Genomic DNA, 22,458 nt, shown 5'->3' with positions numbered 1-22,458 from the left:
TCCAAATTTCTTGACTGAACTCTACCTGCACTGCCAAGGCACCACTGCGCATGTGGATTGTTGTAGCAGTTTCCTTAGGGATCTTGCCTTCTCCCGCTGAGAGTCCATTCTTGTACAGTGATGTATTTTTTTGTGTGTGTTTTTTGAGATGAAGTCTCTCTCTGTCACCCAGGCTGGAGTGCAGTGGCGCAATCTCGGCTCATTGCAACCTCCGTCTCCCGGGTTCAAGCGATTCTCCTGCCTCAACCTCCTGAGTAGCTGGGATTACAGGTGTGCATCACCACGCTCGGCTAATTTTTTTGTATTTTAGTACAGACGGGGTTTCACCATGTTGCCCAGCTGGTCCTGAATTCCTGACTTCATGTGATCTGCCTGCCTCGGCCTCCCAAAGTGCTGGGATTACAGGCGTGAGCCACTGCACCTGGCCATGTACAGTGATTTTTAAAAATCAGATCCTTGGCCGGGTGTGGTGGCTCACACCTGTAATCCCAGCACTTTGGGAGGCCGAGGTGGGTGGATCATGAGGTCAGGAGATCGAGACCATCCTGGTTAACACAGTGAAACCCCATCTCTACTAAAAACACAAAAAATTAGCCAGGCATGGTGGCAGGCAGCTGTTGTCCCAGCTACTCGGGAGGCTGAGGCAGGAGAATGGCGTGAACCCAGGAGGCGGAGCTTGCAGTGAGCCGAGATGGCACCACTGCACTCCAGCCTGGGTGACAGAGCGAGACTCCGTCTCAAAAAAAAAAAAAAAAAATCAGATCCTTTTACTCACCTGCTTAAAACATTTTAATGACTTTACATCACATTTAGAATAAAATCTAAATTTCTTACTGGAGCCTACAAGCCATAGTACTAATATGGTGGTAAAGTTTAACAACTGGTTCTCTGGGGGGAAATAAAAAAAGGGCTGAATTGTAGCATTTACCAATTTCAACAGCGTCAGTACTCCCACTATGGCTGATTTCAGGCTGCCAAATGTGAAGTCAACCAGCTCCCAAATTTCCTGAAATTTAACAGTCAGTTCTCCTGAGCCAGTAGGAAGTGGTTCCAGCATGCTTGTAGGCTACAAGGTCCTATATGATCTGCTCTGCCCACCTTTTTTTTTCTTTTTTTTTAAAAATATTTTTTAAGTTGGGTGCAGTGGCTCACGCCTGTAATCCCAGCATTTTGGGAGGCCGAGGTGGGCAGATGACTTGAGGTTGGGAGTTTGAGACCAGCCTGGCCAATATGGTGAAACCCCATTTCTACTAAAAATACAAAAATTAGCCGGGCGTGGTGGCGCATGCCTGTAGTCCCAGCTACTCAGGAGGCTGAGGCACGAGAATGGCTTGAACCCAGGAAGCAGAGGTTGCAGTGAGCTGAGATTGCACCATTCCACTCCAGCCTGGATGTCGCAGTGGACTCTGTCTCAAAAATTTTTTTTTTTTAACAGAGATGTGGTGTCACTATGTTGCCCAAGCTGGAGTGGGCAACACAGGCTATTCACAGGTACAATCCCACTACTGATCAGCACAGGAGTTTTGATCTGCTGTTTCCAACCTGGGCCGGTTCACCCCTCCTTTGGCAACCTGGTGGTCCCCCGCTCCCGAGAGGTCACCATAGTGATGCTGAACTTAATGTGGACATCTGATTAGCTTAGTGCTCTACAGTCCAGAACTCTTGGGCTCAAGTGATCCTCCTTCCTCAGCCTTCCTAGTAGCTGGGACCACAGGCATGCACCACCATGCCTGACCCTCCCACCTTTTCAACTTTATCTTGGGTCACTCTTTTGTGACCCAAGATGAAGGGTCACAAAACCCTTCAACTGCGCTGGCCTTCTTTCTGTTCTCTTCTGCTTGATGATTTCCACATTTCTATCTGTATCTCTCCTCTGAGCCACAGGATCATGTAATCAACTAGCTACTTGACATTGTCACTCAGAAGTCTACTGAACATCTGAAACTTTATATGTCCTAATCAGAACTCTTGATTTTGCTCCACTCCAATCCTGACTGTCCTCTAGTTTTCCTCATGTCAGCAAATGGCACTGTCATCAACCTACTTGCTTAGGCCCAAAACCTGAGTCACCTTTAAGTTTTCTCTGTCTCTCACCTTTCTCTGATCTAATCCATCACTAACCAAGTTCCAGTGGCTCCAAACATGTCCCAAATTTGTTTACTTTTCTTTCTTTCCACTCTCACCCTAGTCCAAGCCACCATCATCTTTTGCCCACACTACTATAACTGTTACTAGCTGGTCTACCTGCCCTTATTCCCCATCTAGCAGTCAGAGTGATTTAATCAGGTTACTCCCTTGATTTCAACTCTTCAGTGGGTCCCCCATTATCGTCAGGATAAACTCCAGGCTCTTTAATCTGGCTTACCAGGTGCTCCATGACCTGGCCTCTGCCTACTGCTCAGTCTGATCTCTTGCCGCTACCTGCATTATATTCTATGCTTTGGATACTTTTCAGCTCTACTCCCAGTACCTCACATCATCTCTCTTGAGCAAGGGTCAGTTTCCTTACCCATCGTTTGATCTTCAGTCTCTGCCCTCTCCAACTCATCCTTCACATTGCAGCCAAGTACCCTTCCAAACTCATCAGATGCTACCATTGCTTTGCTCAGAAGCCTTCAACAATTCCCAATTTTCTAAAGAAAACATTTTGAGAAGAAATATTTTCCAAAGAAGTTTACTAAAGACAATTTTAATAGAATTCAAAACCCCTTACAATTTGGCCCCTACCGGTTTTCCTAGTATCATTTCCCACTGCCACCCTGTGATGATTAATTTCATATGTCAAGTTGGTTAGGCCACAGTACCCAGCTATTTGGGAAAAACACTAGTCCAGATGTTGCTGTAAAGGCATGTTTAAGATGAGTTTGACATTTAAATCAGTAGAATTTGAGTAAAACAAATTCCTGTCCATAATGTGAGTGGGCCTCATCCAATCAGTGAGGGCCTTAAAAGAAGAAAGACTGAAGCCCCTCAAGGAAGAGGAGATTCTGCCAGCAGACTCCCTTCAGATTTAAACTGCGACATCAACTCTCCCTAGTCACCCATGCCCAAGTCAGATGCCACCTCATCCTGAAAATTTTCCAGATTCCACAATTCACAATTGTGTACTGCTTGTTTCCTTCCTCTTCTTCAACTTTACCTCTCTCTCTTTTATTTTTATTTTTTGAGACGGAGTCTCGTTCTGTCGCCCAGGCTGGAGTGCAGTGGCGCGATCTCGGCTCACGGCAACCTCTGCCTCTCGGGTTTAAGCAATTCTCTGCCTCAGCCTCCCGAGTAGCTGGGATTACAGACACCCGGCTAATTTTTTTGTATTTTTAGTAGAGATGGGGATTCACCATCTTGGCCAGGCTGGTTTTGAACTCCTGACCTCGTGATCCACCTGCCTCGGCCTCCCAAAGTGCTGGGATTACAGGCGTGAGTCACTGCACCTGGCCGCAACTTTACCTCTTTTTAAAACTTTTTTTTTTTTTTTTGATGGAATCTCGCTCTGTCACTGAGGCTGGAGTGCAGTGGCACAATCTTGGCTCACTGCAACCTCTGCCTCCCAGGTTCAAGTGATTCTCCTGCCCCAGCCTCCCAAGTAGCTGGGATTACAGGTGTGTGCCACCACGCCCAGCTAATTTCTGTATTTTTAGTAAAGACAGAGTTTCACCATGTTGGCTAGGCTGGTCTCGAAATCCTGGCCCCAAGTGATCCGCCCGCCTCAGCCTCCCAAAGTGCTGGCATTATAGGCATGAGCCACTGTGCCCGGCCCTCTTTTTAAAACTTTTTATCGTGAAAAGTCTCAACCATATATAAAAGTAGAGAGGCCAGTAAAATGAGCACAAAGTTCCATCACCCACCTTCAACAATTAGTTATACGTGGCCAATCTTCTTTCATCTCTACCCCCACGAGACATCATTTCATCTGACTTACATATTATTAATTAGAATTATGTTTATCTAAACTATAATTGTTCCTTAAAAATATATGTATAATACCGTTATCACACCTAAAAATTTATAATTCCTTAATATCATCATATATTGAGTTCAGTTAGTATTCATATTTCCTTGGTTATTTTATAATTGTTTTCCAGCTTCTGTTTGAACTGGGGCTTTCTCTCCCCGTATCTTGTGCTCCCTTAGCTTTTTTTTTTTTTTTTTTTTTTGAGATCGAGTCTCACTCTTGTCACTCAGGCTGGAGTGCAATGGAGCGATCTCGTCTCACTACAACGTCCCCATTCCCGGGTTCAAGTGATTCTCCTGCCTCAGCCTCCCAAGTAGCTGGGACTATAGGTGCCCCCCACCATGTCCAACTGTTTTGTATTTTTAGTAGAGACGGGATTTCACCATGTTGGCCAGGCTGGTCTCGAACTCCTAACCTCAAGTGATCCACTTGCCTCAGCCTCCCAAAGCGCTGGGATTACAAGCATGAGCCACCGCACCTGGCCTCCCTTAGCTTCTCGTTTAGACCACTGCTGTGGCACACTCTACCTTATATGAGTTATCTGGGTGCAAGTCTTCACGCTCCCTCCCAGCCAGCAAGCTAGTCAGCAGGCACGGGGCCTTCCTAGTCATCCTAGCTCTTCAGGATCTTTCACTCTTCAATGTACATACCAGGCACTCATTAAATGTCAAGTCAAATTCCTGTCAATATCAGTGTCACTAGTAGCTTTTCCCAAATACAGCTGTTTACTCACATAAGCTACGTGGATAGTCATGAAATAAAGACATGGCCTAGCACTGGGTGCTTTCTTTTTTTTCTTTTCTTTCTCTTTCTTTTTTCTTTTCTTTTCTTTCTTTCTTTTTTTTTTTGTTGTTGTTGGAGACAGTCTCACTGTCTTCCGGGCTGAAGTGCACTGGCGCAATCTTGGCTCACTGCACCCTCCACCTCCCAGGTTCAAGCGATTCTCCTGCCTCAGCCTCCTGAGTAGCTGGGATTACAGATGACTGCCACCAAGCCTGGCTAATTTTTCTATTCTTTAGTAGAGACGGGGTTTCACCATGTTGGCCAGGCTGGTCTTGGACTCCTGACCACAGGCGATCTGCCTACCTCGGCCTCCCAAAGTGCTGGGATCACAGGCATGAGCCACTGCGCCTGGCCCACTGATTGCTTTCTATATACTATCTCATTTAATCCTCACAAAAGCCTCATGAAAGAGGTAGTATTATCGTATTAGCTTGATTATATGGATGACAAAATGGAGTTGGTGAGAGGATAAACACCAGTCTCTAAAATCACAGACCATGACACAAAGCATCAACTTGAATCTGGGTCTGTTTGACTCAGAGCCAAGCTCCACTCCACTAAGCTCCACTGTCTTCTGACGCTCAGGACTGAAAATACTCTCTTAGCCCTTTACAGACTTGTTACCACACATCACTGGTGGATGTGGCTGCCAAAGCATGTACACTGAATGAGTTCTTTATGCCGAGACAGGAGCCTGTGCTGTGGTATGAATAAGTGCCCCTACAAGTGTCCTACTAAGTGGGTGTCCAGAACGCAAAGGCAAGTATGGGCTGCTGGTTGCTCCCAAAGGGCAAAGCAATGGCAAGGCTAGATCCCAGTACATCTCAACCCTTAGCTGCATTAGGCTGACCACGGAAGCTTTTAAAAACGCTCAGTGACTGGGATCCACCCCTAGAGATTGCAATTTAACTGAACGGGGGTGAGCCCTGGACATTAGCACTTTTTACAAGCTCCCCAGCTGATTCTGATGTGCAGCCAGGGTTGAGAGCCACTGATGTGGACCTTCCATGGCACAAGGCAGCTCTGGGCTCAAACCTGAGTCCATCAGCCTGCTGCTGACACCGAGAGTGCCTGGGAGACAAAGCACATGGGCCCTGAAACCAGACTGTTTGGACTCAGTCCCCCCGCTTTGCCACTCACTAGCTCTGTGATGGTTGGCAAGTGCCTTTACGAGCTTCAATTTCCTCATCTGTAAAATGGGGTAATAATAATAACACCGACCTTACAGAACTGCTGTCAAAATGACATTATTTAATACACGTAAGTTGCTTAGAACTGTATTTGACATAGAGCAAGCACTAAAGAATTAACCACCATTGTTATTATTATTTAAACTTGTAAGAAAGACAAGTATGCTGAAGAACAAACCAACCCGCTAGATTGGAATGGCCATTCATCCAAACTGTATCTTACTAGTGAAGAGAAATGAAACATGTCAGGCAGCTTGTCACAAGAACCTGAACTTAAGTCCTCCTACACAAACCCAGGCAACTATCCCGTAGCTGTCTACTTCAGACCCACAGCTCCCAGAATGCGCACACTCGATTCTGCAGCCTGACTTCGTTACTATCTGTATAACCCTGGTCAAGTCATTTAGCTCCCTAAACTTTAGTTTCCTCACATGTCAAATGAGGAGACTGAAACAAAATGACCTTGAAGACCCTTTCCAGATCCTGTAATCCATGCTGCTGGCCAGAATCCGTGCTCCTTCCTTCCTCTAGGACTTCAAACCTGCCATTTCCTCGGCCTCGCTAAGTCTGTCTTATTGATCAGAATAAACATCATTTCCCCAGGAAAGTCTTCTGAGACCTCCACACGAAGTCAGGAGCCTATTGAACACTTTCAGTCACCCTGTGCTTCTCCTTCATGGCACTTAACACAGTTTGTAATGACTCAGTGTATAATTATTTCGTTCATGTGTCCTCCTGCCCCCAACTGCTCCATCTCCTAGACTGTAAATATTGTGGGGGCAGCAACCACATTTGTTGTGTTTATGGTTTTGGCCTCAAAGCTTACCTGGTGCATGGTAGAGGTGTTTAATACATATTGAAGGAAAGTAATAACAAACTTGCAGTAGGTACAAATAAAGAACAAAGACTTAAAAGCAAAGCACTTGATTATTGCTGTGATAAATTCCTCAGAGGTCTTCCAACAGAGGCAACGTTTTGGTTGTTCAATCTTTCCATGAGTACTGAAATAACTGAACAATAGTTATAAAGATGTAAAACACAGCTGGGCACGGCAGCTCACGCCTGTAATCCCAGCACTTTGGGAGGCCGAGGTGGGCGGATCATGAGGTCAGGAGATGGAGACCATCCTGGCCAACATGGTGAAACCCTGTCTCTACTGAAAATACAAAAATTAGCTGGGCATGGTGGCGTGTGCCTGTACTCCCAGCTACTTGGGAGGCTGGGGCAGGAGAATCGCTTGAACCCAGGAGGTGGAGGTTGCAGTGAGCTGAGATTGCACCACTGCACTTCAGCCTGGCGACTCTGTCTCAAAAAAAAAAAAAAAAGATGTAAGACACATATGCCCTTTGACGAAAGCAAAAATTCTAGGAATTTAGCCCAGCAGTCCCTAACCTTTTTGGCACCAGGGACTGGTTTTGTGGAGGACCATTTTTCCATGGACAAGGGGTTGGGGGGAATGGTTTTGGGATGAAACTGTTCCATCTCAGATCATCAGGCATTAGATTCTCATAAGGAGTGTGCAACCCAGGTCCCTTGCACGCACAGCTCACAATAGGGTTTGCACTCCTATGAGAATCTAATGCTGCCACTGATCTGACAGGAGGCGGGGCTCAGGCCATAATGCCACTCGCTGGCCACTCACTTCACACTGTGTGGCCCAGCCCAGTTCCTAACAGGCCACGGACCAGGGGTTGGGGACCCCTGTTTATCCTACAGATCTATTTGTGTGTGCATGAAAAATGTATGTAACAAGGAGATTTGTTACAGAATTGTTAGTAATAGCAGAAGACTGGAAATAATCTAAATGTCCACCAATCAGGGACTAGTTAAATAAATAGTATATCATACCGTGGAAATACTATGTCATAAATTAAAAAATATGTGGCAGCTTTATCTGGATTGATGTGATATCATTTCCAAGATACATTTTTTTTTTTTTTGAGACAGAGTTTCACTCTTATCACCCAGGCTGGAGTGCAGTGGTGTGATCTTGGCTCACTGCAACCTCTGCCTCCCAGGTTCAAGTGATTCCCCCGCCTCAGCCTCCTGAGTAGCTAGAATTACAGGTGCCCACCACCACGCTCAGCTAATTTTCGTATTTTTAGTAGAGACAGGGTTTCACCATGTTGGCCAGACTGGTCTTGAACTCCTGACCTCAAGTGATCCACCTGCCTCGGCCTCCCAAAGTGCTGGGATTGCAGGCATGAGCCACCATGCCCAGCCAAGATACATTTTCAGGTGGAAAAGAAACAGGGCACAGAGGAGTGTATGTAGTGTGCTGCTGCTGACCTAAAAACAGAACATAAATGTACAAGTTTATGTGGATCTTTGCATAGACCATCTTTGGAAAGATACAGGTAAGAAACTGCTAACAACAGTATTGACTCACAGGAGAGCCGAACGGCTAAGGACAAAGGTTAGAGAGGTTTACTTTTCAGCATATACTCGTTACACCTTTTGGATTTTGTATCATGTGTATGTGTTACCCACTCAAAAGATAGAATACTTAATTTTAAAAGGGCATTAAAAAGGAAAGACTAGAGAAAGAAAAGGAAAAAAATTCATAGGGAAAAGAAAAGAGTCTTCGAGCTGGAGGACACAGGAAGGAGCTCAGAACCTTCTGCATGTTATCTGGAAACAACTTGTATCTTCTGTGGATGTGGAGGACAGGACCTGATGACTAAGCTGTCCAATTCCCAAACCATCTGAGGATATATATGTGGGGGAGGTGGTTGTGGCAGGAGGCTTCAGTCTTTTGGCAAATATCCAATAATCAAACAAAAAAAATGCCAATCATATTGGAGTAAACGAACCTTTCTGTCCTGTGAACCACATGACCCATGTTTCTCTTGGCATAGCCGGGACCCAAATAGTTGTCCTTGTACAGCTGGGAAGCACCCGGGCTCTGCAGCGGGGACATTGGTATGAGTGGGTGTAGGCAGCTGCCCGCCAGCAAGGCAAGCCTACAAGCTCCCCTTGATCCCCTCCAGCATGAATGCCTTCCGATTCAGTGGCAGGCTAGAGGGCTGACTAGCTGCTCAGAAAGCTTGCGATCACAATGGGGGAAGCAAGCAAACCACAGTAGGTTAGTATTCAGCTTGGACGAAGAAAAGAGAAACAGCCAGTTCCTGTGTGGTGATTGGGAGTGGGGGGTGGGGAAACCCAAGTGCAGCTGGGCCCAACTGCAGAAAGCAATTGCCATGCAAGTGAGCAGAGCTGCTGAGGCCTGGGTCACAGGCCTGGCATGTGCTGCCTGCCGTGCCAACTTTGAAAGTGTCACCTTGCCTGGGGGCGAGATAGGGTAGGGAGGGTGAAGGAAAATATTTGGCAGTGACAGTTCTCAGAAGGCTGGGAACATACAGACATGTGCAGTGCTTGCACATGGAGCCTGTCTGTAAAGCCTGTTGTTACGCTAACCAAACCAAAAAATTCTGTACGAACTCTTGATTCCTGTCGCTGCTCATCATTAGCTATACATATCCAGGGTCTATTGAGGTTCTGTGACCCCAGCTCATTTGTGTGTTTACAGTAATCATAGGAAACATGGAAACACATCTGGACTGGCTTTTTTTTTTTTTTTGAGATGGAGTTTCACTCTGTCGCCCAGGCTGGAGTGGTGCGATCTCGGCTCACTATAACCTCTGCCTCCCCAGTTCAAGTGATTATCATGCCTCAACCTATCGAGTAGCTGGGACTACGGGCGCGCGCCACCACGCCCAGCTAATTTTTAAATTTTTATTAGAGACGGGGTTTCGCCATGTTGGCCAGGCTGGTCTGGAACTCCTGGCCTCAAGTGATCCACCCACCTCGGCCTCCCAAAGTGCTGGGATTACAGGCGTGAGCCGTCGCGCCCGGCCTTGGACTGGCTTTTATGGTTCTAATCAGGCCTTCCATGCTGTGCACAGATTCTGAAGTGATGCTTCAAGAACAATAAACATGGCATCTTAGCATTATTGAGAGTACTTATTATGGGCCTGGCTCTGCATTTGCACTAAACGAATTTAGTCTTTGCTGCAAGTAGATGAGGTAGGCACCATTCTTACCCTCAAAACAGATGAGGAAGATGAGGCTCAGAAGGGTTATGTGGTGTACACAAGTTCATGCGGGAGTAAGGGGCAAGGCTGGGATCCAAAGCTCACACTGTTACCCACTGAGCTAGTCTGCCCATTACAGCCTCAAGAGGAACACAGCCATCGTAGGCAAATAAGCGACAGCTCTGTGGAAAAAAGGAGGTGAAAATTGGTGCTTCCTATGAATGCCCCCAGCCAGCTGCGGGTCCTCCCTGTTGACAGCAGACCTTTCCTGGGACCTTTTCCCTTACCTCCCTCTTCACCTCCACTTTGAGGTGGGGAGTGAGGGTGGGAAGATCCTATCTTAGGTGCTGTTACTGTTTAGCTGGAGTTCAAAGAAGCCTGCTCAGCACAGGGTGGTCATTTTGACTCCCAGATCTTTATCTCTTCCAAAGAATACGCCAGCTCAGGTCAGGGGAAGAGGACAGAGTGATTTTACACTAAGTGGAGTTAGGAAGGCTCTTCCCCATGCCTTCCTTGCCTTCCCTCTAGGGACAAGTCTTGTTTCCATGCTCAACAGCTGCCATCCCTAAAGTATTTCGGGCACTCTATACCTTTTGAAAAAAAAAAAAAAGCCGGGGGGAGACTTTTCCTTTCCTTTCACTTTAATAGTGATGCTCATACAGAGCCACCTTGCCTAAGGGATGTCCAGACATCTACCTATATTTGAAAAGCATCTTTCTTTTTTTTTTTCTGACAGCTAACGCAATGCTAGTCAGAAGAATTTGGTTCACAAAGGGGCCAGACCTAAAAATAAGATGACAGCAGGGAGTTGAAAATACAACAAACTAAAGGTAAGGCTCCACTCCTCTCCCACTACCCTGAAGGCTCAGAACCTAGCAGTGTTTGTACCTCTGGACAGGTAATTTGACTCTGTTAGGCAAATAGAACTCTGTTCCTACTGAGAGTAGATGCTATGCCAACCGGGAAATATTGAAGTAGGCGGAAAACCTGGAACTTTGTTAGCACCTCCTCGCAGGGATAGTTATAACAATTTACTCTCCCAGGATGGGGCTTTGCTTCTGCTCCCTGCCCTGCCTCCTGTGGTAGGCGGGCTTTCTTCCCAGTCCCTCTGAGCAGTTTGTTCAAGGCTGGCCAAAGGCCTGTGGCTACTGAATGGTCTATGCCTGTGGCTCACTGCTCATTACGGCTTCTCAAGTCGAAGCAACAAGTAGGGCTTTCCATTGCCAGACTGCCAGGGACTAAAGCAGACCCCAGGACAGCCCAGTTTTCCAAAGATTTTTTTTTTCCTCTCTCTAACTTGAGTTAACCATTCCCTGGCCAAAGCCAGGCTCATTATGCTCTGAGTGTTTGTGTCCTCCCAAAATTCATCTGTTGAAATCCTGACTCCCAGGGTGATGGTTTTAGGAGGCAGGGCATTTGGGAGGTGATTAGGCCATGAAGGCAAAGCTCTTGTGAATGGGATTAGGGTCCTTTTAAAAGAGATGGAAGAAACCTAGCTCCCCCTTCCACCATGTGAGGGCAAAGCAAGAAGGCTCTAGGAAGCTGGCCTTCGCCAGGTATCAAATCTGCCTTGACCTTGGACTTCTCAGTCTCCAGAACAGTGAGAAATACATTTTGGTTGTTTATAAGCCATCTAGTTTATGATATTTTGTTATTGCAGCCTGAACGGATTAAGACAAGGCTATGGCCTGTCAGTTTCTGAGCTTGCAAAGTATTGATTTTCTCAACCCCTCTTGCACTGAGGCTGTGGACTCCCAATATCAAGGTTTGCTTTCCCGCTCCCTCATCCTCTAGTCCCACACCTGGGGCAAGGGAACTAAAGTCAAAATGATCCAGTTACCTCACCTACAGGATTAGGCTCCTGTACTCTTGGTGAATAAAAGAAGGGCCTGAGGAAGGAGAGATATAGGTTCAAGTCCCAGCTTCGCCACTTACTTACTAGCTATGTGATGGTTGGGTAAGTGACTTACACCTTGTGCCTTGTTTCCTCGTCTATAAAATAGGAGTACTAAGAGTACTTATTTCATAGGGTCAATAAAGACAGTTAAATGAGATAATAAACTGCCTTGTATACATTAAGTGACCAATAAGTGGTAGTTATTATTACATTATTATAATTTATTTCTTTTTTTTTCTCAGGGGAAAGTGCAAACGCAGTCCCCCACTACAATAAATTATGCAGTCGAGTTTCCCACATTTGGGGAAATTGCAGGGGTCAGCACATCCAGAGGGCAATGGATAAGCCTCGCCCTGGGAAAACCACCTTCATGATCATGGTATCTCCCCTGCCAGGTAAGTATATATTATTATAATTTCTTAATCGCAGAGAAGGCTTTCTTGTCATCACTTCCCTTAACATAGTTTGCCCCCATCCTTATCCCTGACAAAAACCTCCCCAACAAAGTACAGCATAGATTTACATGCATTCATTCAAATCTGGTCACATTTACAGAAAGCAACCAACTAACAAAATACAGTTGACCTTTGTTTTTCTTTTTTTTCCTTTCCTTTTTTTTTTTTTTTTTTTGAGACGGAATCTTGCTCTGTTGCCCAGGCTGGAGTGCAGTGGTGCAATCTCAGCTCATTGCAACCTCCACCTCCTGGGTTCAAGTGATTCTCCTGTCTCAGCCTCCTGAGTAGCTGGGATTACAGGTGTGTGCCACCATGCCGGGATAATTTTGTATTTTTAGTAGAGGCGGGGTTTCACCATGTTGGCCAGGCTGGTCTCGAACTCCTGACCTCCGTTGATCGGCCCGCCTCAGCCTCCCAAAGTGTGGTGATTACAGGCGTGAGCCACTGCGCCCGGCCTACAGTTGACCTTTGAATAACATGGATTTGAGTTGTGCTGGTTCACTTATATGTGGATTTTTTTCAATAAATACAGTCGGCCCTCTGTTTCTGTGGGTTCTGCATCCACAATCAAATTTGGGATGCGGGACTTGTGTATAAGGTGGGCCAACTTTTTGTGTCCACAGGTTTCACAGGGCCAACTTCAGGGCTGAGAAATGAGTGGATTTTGGTATCAGAGAGGGATTCTGCAACCAATGGCCCGCAGATACCTAGGGACGACTGTATAAATTTGATGGTGCTATGATTTGTCAAGCACTTCCAGCCACCATACAAAGCGCCAGGAGGCTGGAATGAAGAGGAGGTGTAAATCAAAATGGTGTCAATAATTTTTTCTTCTGTCCTTTTAGCATATTTGTCTATCCTGAAATGTTAACGGCTGTTTGCACTGAGATGCATGGAACCTGACTGCTAGGGTAGGAGACGGAAGACAGTGCATTCTCAGAGCGAAATGCATAGACAGTTTGAGACAGGGGACATGCAGGGGTTTTCTTAGGGCAGCAGGTTGAGCAGGAGGCAGGCTTGGGTGTTCTTACCTTCATCTTGGGTAGGTACAACCACACGGACTTGGGACTCACCCAGCAGACAGTGAGATCTCCTAAGCTATCCCTAAACTTCATTTTTAAACAAGTATTAGATGTCTGCTACATGAGGCTGTGTGTCGTGAGGATATACAAATGTGTAAGACATACTTCCCACAGGCAAAGAGTTTGCAATCTAGAGGAAATAAGGGACACAAAAGATTATAACAAAAGGAAGCATGTGGCATGGGCCATAAGACAGCTCTAGCAAGAGTGAGCCATTCAGGAGCGGGAGACTACTGCTTGGGGAGATGAGAGAAGACTTCAGGAGGCAGCTCTGATAGTGAGGGAACAGCAGGGCAATAGCGTTAAGATGGGAAGAGGTAGGGCATGGAGAGAAATGCCATGGAAAAGAAACTGGCCGAATCAGAGGGCACATATAGGCTAACAGCATCATTTAAAAGGGGTTATTCGGCTGGGCACGGTGGCTCATGGCTGTAATCCCAGTAGTTTGGGAGGCTGAGGTGGGTGGATCACCTGAGGTCAGGAGTTTGAGACCGGCCTGACCAACATGGAGAAACTGCGTCTCTACTAAAAATACAAAATTAGCTGGGCGTGGTGGTGCATGCCTGTAGTCCCAGCTACTTGGGAGGCTGAGGCAGGAGAATCACTTAAACCCGGGAGGCGGAGGTTGCAGTGAGCCGAGATTGCACCACTGCACTCCAGCCTGGGCAACAAAGCGAGACTCTGTCTCAAAAAAAAAAAAAAAAAGGGAGTGGGTGGTATTCACCCACAAAGCTCTTAGAACAAAATAACTATGCCCTTGGGGGTTGGGTGGGGGACAGTGAAAATATGGCATCTGCAGTTATTAACTGAGTAGATTGTTAGTTAACTCAGCTTCTCTTGCCTCAGAATCCCCTCCGAAGTGGGTTGGAGCACCTCCATTGTGGTTCTACAAAGGCAAAACATCTACCTTGATCCATCAAGATAGGACAGCTGTTTTGGGGATGGGAAAAACCAACTCATTTCTTAAACAACAGGTATGTGCTACAGTAGGTCAGAAAAGACAGCCATCACTGAGACAAACCTCAGTTGAGCCTTTAAGAAAATTGGGACAGATGTTCCAAGACAGAGGTAACCTCATGAACAAAGGCCTGGTGACTGGAATGTGAAATGCACTTAGTCTTCAGGGCTTGGGAGAAGGGGCTAAGAAGATTAGTTTGATGGACTTGGAGGCTTGAATAGAGCAGAGGTCATACAAATGTGTGTTTTGTTTAGCCCAGCCAGTACTTAACAATTTTCATTTGCCAGCAGTGAAAAACTGGGAGATTTTACATAAAAATCTGGATTTCAGACTCCTTTGAAAACTGGGCCTACATTTCTAAATGGCATCCGTCCTTTGGAGAAGAGGAACTGGCCACAGCCTCTACTGGCTCTCTTTATTCCTTTCTGTTATCCATATTTAGATGCAAATCACATTTTGTGAGCACAGTGAAGTTTAGCTCTCCAGAATGCTTTTGAAAGCCATGATGGCTCAGACTGCATTTGAAGGCTTTTTTTTTTTTTTTTTGAGATGAAGTTTCGCTCTGTCACCGAGGCTGGAGTGCAGTGGCGCAATCTCAACTCACTGCAACCTCCACCTCCTAGGTTCAAGCGATCCTCCCACCTCAGCCTCCTGAGTAGCTGGGACTACAGGCACCTGCCACGAAGCCCAGCTAATTTTTTTGTGTGTGTTTTAGTAGAGACGGGGTTTCATTATGTTGACCAGGCTGGTCTTGAACTCCTGACCTCAAGTGATCCATGCACCTTGGCTTCCCAAAGTGGTGGGATTACAGACGGGGGCCACCAGGCCCAGCCTGAAGGCTTATTCTTTACACGGTGAGTGTATGTTATCTGGGTTTCCCTACATTCTCTTTTTCATGTTACTTCCAAGTTTCTGTAGGCATTTGTTTTTGTAACTTCTTATATAAAGGGCCTCTGTGCAACAAGGATCGTAAAGTTGGTAAGGGAAACATGCCAAGCCAAGGGGCTCAGCCTTTTTTCTCTGGGGACAATCAAGAAGGACACAACAGGCTGAGTACAGTGGCTATCTAGGCTATTACAGTAATCTCCTCATTGGTCTCCAGGATTAATTCTAAAAATGATCTTAAGCATTGAATATTAATATGTACCAGGCACTGTGGGACCATGGCTCAGAAGGGAGGTCAGGGTTGAAGATGTAGATATGAACATGAAAAACTACAATAGAGGATGAGCGCCCTGAGAGGGAATGAATGAAGTGACTGTGTCCAATTCAGCAAAGGTAACCTGAGGTGTCGAGCATCTCTATTTGAGTAGGCTGGGGCCTCTGTTTATTCACTGACCATGTGTATTCTGCTCAGTCAGCTGTACCACTCGGATACCACCTTTGTCCTTCATCTTATGTGCTTTCAGTTCAAATGCTGACCTGGCCCAATCCTGCTTACCTTGTGAGCTGTGATGGGGTCAAAGTCCACTAGGGTATAAAGCAACAGGCTCACACTTGGTTTTATATTTGATGAAATGGAGACACCTAATACGGGCAATAGGGGAGGGTGTCAGGCAGAGTTGTGGGGGGACCGAGCATGTGTCTGGTACCTCCCTCCTGATCCTTTCAGAAGGCCTGCCAGATTCCAAGGCTCCTACATTCTCAGCTGCTCCATGGATTTTCAGGGCAGTATCCCCCAGCCTATCTCCCCTTCTCCTCCACATGCACCTGTGCAGACAGCCATTTTCTCAGGACTCCCTGGTTCTTATTTGGGGTGCACAAATTAATCAGATGAATTCATCTCTGTCAATATTTTACCCTTCCTACTTGTTCTCTCAATACACTAAGTTCTGCCATCTCTTCTGGCCCAGGCCCTGGGCTAGGTGTGGGAAATAGACAAAAAGGCCAGGCTATACCTGGAAGGGCTTGAGCTAAGATGCACTGAAGCGTGGAGAAAGGGGATTTCAGGCAGGGTGGTTGGGGTCCCTGAAAGCACACCAAGTTGGGGGCACCTCATTCCATGTGTGCACAGGCCTGACCCACCCCCCTTCCCACCAGAAGCCATTCTATCAAGACATGCACATGCATAATTTATTTACCTCTCCATTCTCTAGCATGCCAGCCAGGAGCCAAGGCAAGAAAAGGAAAAAGGGATAAAATGAGTGTAAGCATGGTGAAGGAAGGGCTCAGCTGGTTAAACAAGACTTCTGATTACTGTCATTATGTTCAAAAGAGTTCCAACCTGATGTGCCATTAAATGGGCTGTGTGTGTCTAGAGAAAAGCATATTAAGAGAAAGAGACATCCAGACAAAGGGGCCAATCAGTGCAGGGATTGAGAAAAATTCCCTGTGTAGCTCGTTATCCAACAGACACCTGCCATTGATTTGCTTCATGACAGGCAGTGCAATGGGGAAAGCCAATGGAATGCAAATGTTGCCATTAAGTGCGCTCAGGTCAGAGCAGCCCAGTGGCCCTGCAAAGGTCCCTCGTTACTTATTCTGCTGGCAAACCCTGCCTGCTCCAGCGAGGACAGACTGTTATTAAAGCCCTCTCTTCTTGGTGAATTTGGAGTGTGTGCTTTGTAGGACAAATAACAATAACAACAAAACCAACAAGTTTAGCATTAGCCTGTGGTTTCTAGGCCTCTTATTCTCCAAACCGAAGATGGATTTCAAGCAGGGATTATGAAGTTGTTAACTCGACAGAGATCACTGAACTTCAGGCTCCAATCAGGTGATGCTCAGCTACTCTCCATTTACTGCAGTGACATCTAATGGCCAGAGAAGCCCAATGCCATGTTTGCATTTAAAAGCAGCCTGCAGTTCTGTCTTGGGGGTGAATTTTTTTTAACATAGGGTAGACAAAGTATTAGTATGTTTATTAACCCTTGCAAAATAACACTTTCACTGAAACCCTAAAAGTTCACTTCCTATATCTTTGGATGACATTTATATTGTTATTCATAATTACATGTTGATCCTATTTTGTGAAAACAGTGCAATTACCTCTTTGGATTTTTTTTTTTTTTTACGACCATCATGACTTTGCATCTATTTGAAACTTCTTCTTATGCTCTATATATGCATTATCTGAAAGGCTCCCGTACAAGGAAAAAGATGATCAGGATTACGCCCAAATACCCACTTCTAGCGTGTCTTACCCCAGTTTATAGTGGGTTGTTGTGGTAGGGGTATAGAATGCGGATGGTGTAGAATGCGGTGTTGGCTGGATTCTCCCAGATGAGGTCACTGTTCTAGCTCCCAGGAAGAGAAAGCAAAACTAAGGTTTATGGGGAAGACTAGGACCCTTCCCCTGTCCCATTTAGATGTCATTGAACTTCATCTGAAACCCTTTTTCTTTTCTTTTCTCTTTTTTTTTTTTTTTTGAGACAGAGTCTCGCTCTGTCACCCAGGCTGGAGTGTGCAATCTCAGCTCACTGCAACCTCCGCCTCCCAGGTTTAAGTGATTCTCCTCTCTCAGCCTCCCGAGTAGCTGGGACTACAGGCACATGCCAACATACCTGGGTAATTTTTTTTTGTATTTTCAGTAGAGATGGGGTTTCATCATGTTGGTCAGGTTGGTCTTGAACTCCTGACCTCAGGTGATCCACCCACCTCAGCTTCCCAAAGTGCTGGGATTACAGATGTGAGCCACCGCACCCGGCCTGAAACCCGTTTTCACTGACTAGCCCTACCCCTTGAGGCTCAAGGCCCTGGTTGTTTTGGACTGGCCCACTATGGGGAGGAAGCTAAGCTCGTGAGGCCTTGAACTATGCATGAAGTGGCAGAAGGTGCTGGAGAGATGCCCCTGGCAGTGAGAAATTCTTAGGACCAGGATTTTTAAAAAAAATGAATAAAACACTTACAGTATATCATACTTCTTTCCTAGCCTACTTCTCCCCAGATTTTTTAAGAGAAACTATTTTTTTGTTTGTTTAGAGAAAGCATAATTTCCCTGTGAAGAAAACAACTTTTCTAAGGTTTGAACCAGATGAAATTGCTGTTTGAATGATGTCAACAAAGTTGAATATTGGTAATTTCATCTGGTTCAAGCTAAAGAAAGAAGACTGAAAGTAAAGGAGAGACATATTGTGTCTCTGAATAAAAGATGAAATATTTTACATAAATTACTCCAAGTGTATGGGTTTTACATAATTCCAATCATAATCACAAGGTAATTCTAAAGTTATCAGGAAGAACAAATGCCTGAAAATAATCAAGGAAATGTTGAAAAGAAAAACAATGAGGAGGGCTACATTCCACTAGACACTAAAAGGTGTTTTTCGGCCGGGGGCGGTGGCTCACGCCTGTAATCCCAGCACTTTGGGAGGCCAAAGTGGGCAGATCACGAGGCCAGGAGTTCAAGACCAGCCTGGCTAACATGGTGAAACCTCGTCTCTACTAAAAATACAAAAACTTAGCCGGGCATGGTGGCACACGCCTGCAGTCCTAGCTACTCGGGAGGCTGAGGCAGGAGAATGGCTTTAACCCGGGAGGCGGAGGTTACAGTGAGCTGAGATCGTGCCACTGCACTCCAGCATGGGCGACAGAGCGAGACTCCATCTCAAAAAAAAAAAAAAAAAAGGCATTTTTCTAAAGTTATGGTCATTAAGATAGAGACCCTAGAAGAGATATAAACATTTAGTATGTGGTGAAAGCTGCAGCACAAAGTAGTGGAGAAAAGAATTATTCAAAAAAGGGTGATTAAACAATTGGTAAACTATTAAAAAAAAAACTTAGATGATTGCTTCACATCATGCACCAAGAAAATTCTTTTTTTTTTTTTTTTTTTTTTTTTTTTGAGATAGGGTCTTGCTCTGTCACCCAGGCTGGAGTGTGGTGGCACAAATATGGCTCACCGCAGCCTCTACCTCCAGGGCTCAAGTGATCCTCCCTCCTCAGTCTCCCAAGTAGCTGGGACTACAGGTGTACACCAGCTACAAGTGTGCCCAGTTAATTTTTGTATTTTTTATGGAGACAGGTCTCGCCATGTTGGCCAGCTGGTCTCGAACTCCTAGCCTCAAGTGATCCTACCTATCTCAAACTCCCAAAGTGCTGGGATTACAGGCAGGAGCCATGGCACCTGTGCACCAGGTAAATTTTTTTTTTTTTTTTGAGACTGAGTCTTGCTCTGTTGCCCAGGCTGCAGTGCAATGGGACGATCTCAGCTCACTGCAACCTCCATCTCCTGAGTTCAAGTGATTCTCTTGCCTCAGCCTCCTGAGTAGCTGGGACTACAGGCACGCACCACCACACCCGGCTAATTTTTGTATTTTTAGTAGAGACAGGGTTTCACCATGTTGGCCAGGCTGGTCTCGAACTCCTGACCTCAGGTGATCCGCCCACCTTGGCCTCCCAAAGTGCTGGCATTACAGGTACAAGCCACTGCACCCTGCCACACTAGGTAAATTCTAAATGTATTAAAATGTTAAGTGTAAGGCTGGGCACAGTGGCTCACGCCTGTAATCCCAGCACTTTGGGAATTTGAGATGGGTAGGATTGCTTGAGTCCAGGAGTTTGATACCAGCCTGGGCAACATGGCAAGTGTCTGTCTCTACAAAAAATACAAAAATTAGCTGGGTATGATGGCCAGGCATGGCGGCTCACCCCTGTAATCCCAGCACTTTGGGAGGCCAAGGGGGGCGGATCACGAGGTCAAGAGATCAAGACCATCCTGGCCAACATAGTGAAACCCCGTCTCTGCTAAAAATACAAAAAAAAAATTAGCTGGATGTGGTGGCATGTGCCTGTAGTCCCAGCTACTCAGGAGGCTGAGGCAAGAGAATTGCTTGAACCAGGGAGATGGAGGTTGCAGTGAGCCGAGATGGTGCGACTGCACTTCAGCCTGGCAACAGAGCCTGACTCCGTCTCAAAAAAAAAAAAAAACAATTAGCTGGGTATGGTGGTGCATGCCTGTAGTCCCAGCTACTCAGGAGGCTGAGGTGAGAGAATCACCTGAGCCTGGGAAGTCGAGGCTGCAGTGAGCTGAGATTGCACCACTGCACTCCAGCCTGGGCAGTAGTGAGACCCTGTCTCAAAAAAAAAAAAAAAAAAAAAAAAAAAAAAAAAAAAAAAAAAAGCCAAGTGTAAAAATCACAGCTAAAAAAGTATTTAAAGAACATATAAGTGAATAGTCATAGGATCATGGGATAGAATAGGCCTTTTAAGCAGAAAAGCAAAGTCAGAAACAAAAAATAATACTAATAGATATAATTAGATAAAATTCTAAAAATATGTACAACAAAACATCACCACTCCAGCCTGGCCAACATGCTGAAACCGTGTCTCTATCAAAAATACAAAAATTAGCCAGGTGTGGTGGCAGGTGCCTGTAATCCCAGCTACTTGGGAGGCTGAGGCAGGAGAATTGCTTGAACTGCTACTGCACTCCAGCCTGGGCGACATAGCAAGAACCTGTCTAAAAAAACAAAACAAAACAAAACAAAAACCCACCACCACCACCAACACATAAACAGCATTAGAAGCCAAATGTCAAACTGAGAAAAATACATGAAATGTATGACAAAGGGTTAATATCTTTAATATATAAAGACTTCTTACCAATGAATAGAAAAAGTTGAATATTCTAGAAATAATAGGGCAAGGACATAAATACAAAACTTACAAAGAAATACAAAGGGCCAGTGCAACCTTGCTTATAATCAATCAAATTAAAATTAAAATGATGGGATACTGTTTTTCAGCAATTAGGTTCACAATGATTTAAAAAGTGACAATTAATATTGATAATTAATATCAATGAATATTGAGAGTTTAGAAGCTGAGCCATTGCTTTAGTGCTGGTGGAATTACAAACACAACCTTTCTGGAGTGCACATTTCATGAAGAGTCTTAGAATTGTTCATATTTTGTGACCTATAAGTCAATTTCTAGGAATATAGCCTAAGGATATCATCACAGATATGAAAAAATACAAAGGTTTTCATTACAATGTTATTATAACTCAAGAATTAGAAAAAGCCTAAATATTAAAAAAAGAGAAATTGTTACATATTTTTGGCACATCCATATGGTGGAATATTATTTGATAATTAAATACTTAATGGCCCAGGGAAATACCCATTATATAGTAAGTGAAAAAAATATACCATTTTTTTTTTTTTGAGATGGAGTCTCGCTCTGTCGCCCAGGCTGGAGTGCAGTGGTGCAATCTCGGCTCACTGCAACCTCCATCTCCCAGGTTCAGGGGATTCTCTTACCTCAGCCTCCCAAGTAGCTGGGATTACAGGCACGTGCCACCATGCCCAGCTAATTTTTGTATTTTTTAGTAGAGACGGGGTTTCGCCATGTTGGCCAGGCTGGTCTCGAACTCCTGACCTCAGGTGATCCACCCACCTCGGCCCCCCAAAGTGCTGGGATTACAGCCGTGAGCCACCACGCCCAGCCTAAGGATACTAATTTTTATATACAGTGTGAACACAATTTTGTAAAAGAAATAACCTTATATATCTTTATATGTGTGTGAGTGTGTATATGTATATATATGAAGATACATAGAAGGGAAACTATTAATCATTATAATCCATGGGTGTTGAGCTATGGGTAATTTATTTTCCTTTTTGCACTTTTCTGTATCTCCCAAATTTTCTACAACTTATGTGTATTACTTTTTTTCATTGTGGTCAAATATACATAAAATGAACCATTTTAACCATTTTAAAGTATATGTGCATTACTTTTTTTTTTCTTTGAGACAGGGTCTCTCTCTGTCACCCAGGCTGGAATGCGGTGGCAGGATTATAGCTCACTGTGACCTCGACCTCTTGGGCCCAAGTAATCCTCCCGCTTCAGTCTCCCAAGTAGCTGGGACCACAGGTACACACCACCATGCCCAGGTAATTTTTTATTTTTAGTGGAGACAAGTTCTCGCTATGTTGCTAAGGCTGGTCTCAAACTACTGGGCTCAAGTGATCCTCCCATCTTGGCCTTCCAAATGTGCATTATTTTTAAAATTAGAAGTACTTAAAAAAAAAAAGATAAGCATGCACTAAGCAGACTTTACATTTAAGCAGAAAAGCAAAGTCAGAAACAAACAAACAAAAAAGTAATAGATATAATTAGATAAAATTCTACAAATATATACAACAAAGCACCACCACCAACAACA

General features: G+C 45.0%; 1 protein-coding gene and 1 non-coding gene across 2 annotated transcripts in view; both read right to left on the bottom strand.

Moving 5' to 3' along the window:
- Window positions 1-22,458, bottom strand: part of SLC25A43 (solute carrier family 25 member 43) — a 48,528-nt gene that overhangs the window by 11,921 nt on the left and 14,149 nt on the right. The gene's annotated exons all lie outside the window — the stretch shown is intronic.
- Window positions 12,093-12,256, bottom strand: LOC129476622 (U1 spliceosomal RNA). Its single transcript, XR_008655045.1, has one exon. It is a non-coding gene; the product is annotated as a U1 spliceosomal RNA (small nuclear RNA).

The sequence above is a fragment of the Symphalangus syndactylus genome, chromosome X, assembly GCF_028878055.3.
Source record: "Symphalangus syndactylus isolate Jambi chromosome X, NHGRI_mSymSyn1-v2.1_pri, whole genome shotgun sequence".
NCBI lineage: Eukaryota > Metazoa > Chordata > Mammalia > Primates > Hylobatidae > Symphalangus > Symphalangus syndactylus.
This window is presented reverse-complemented; position numbering and strand designations above follow the sequence as displayed.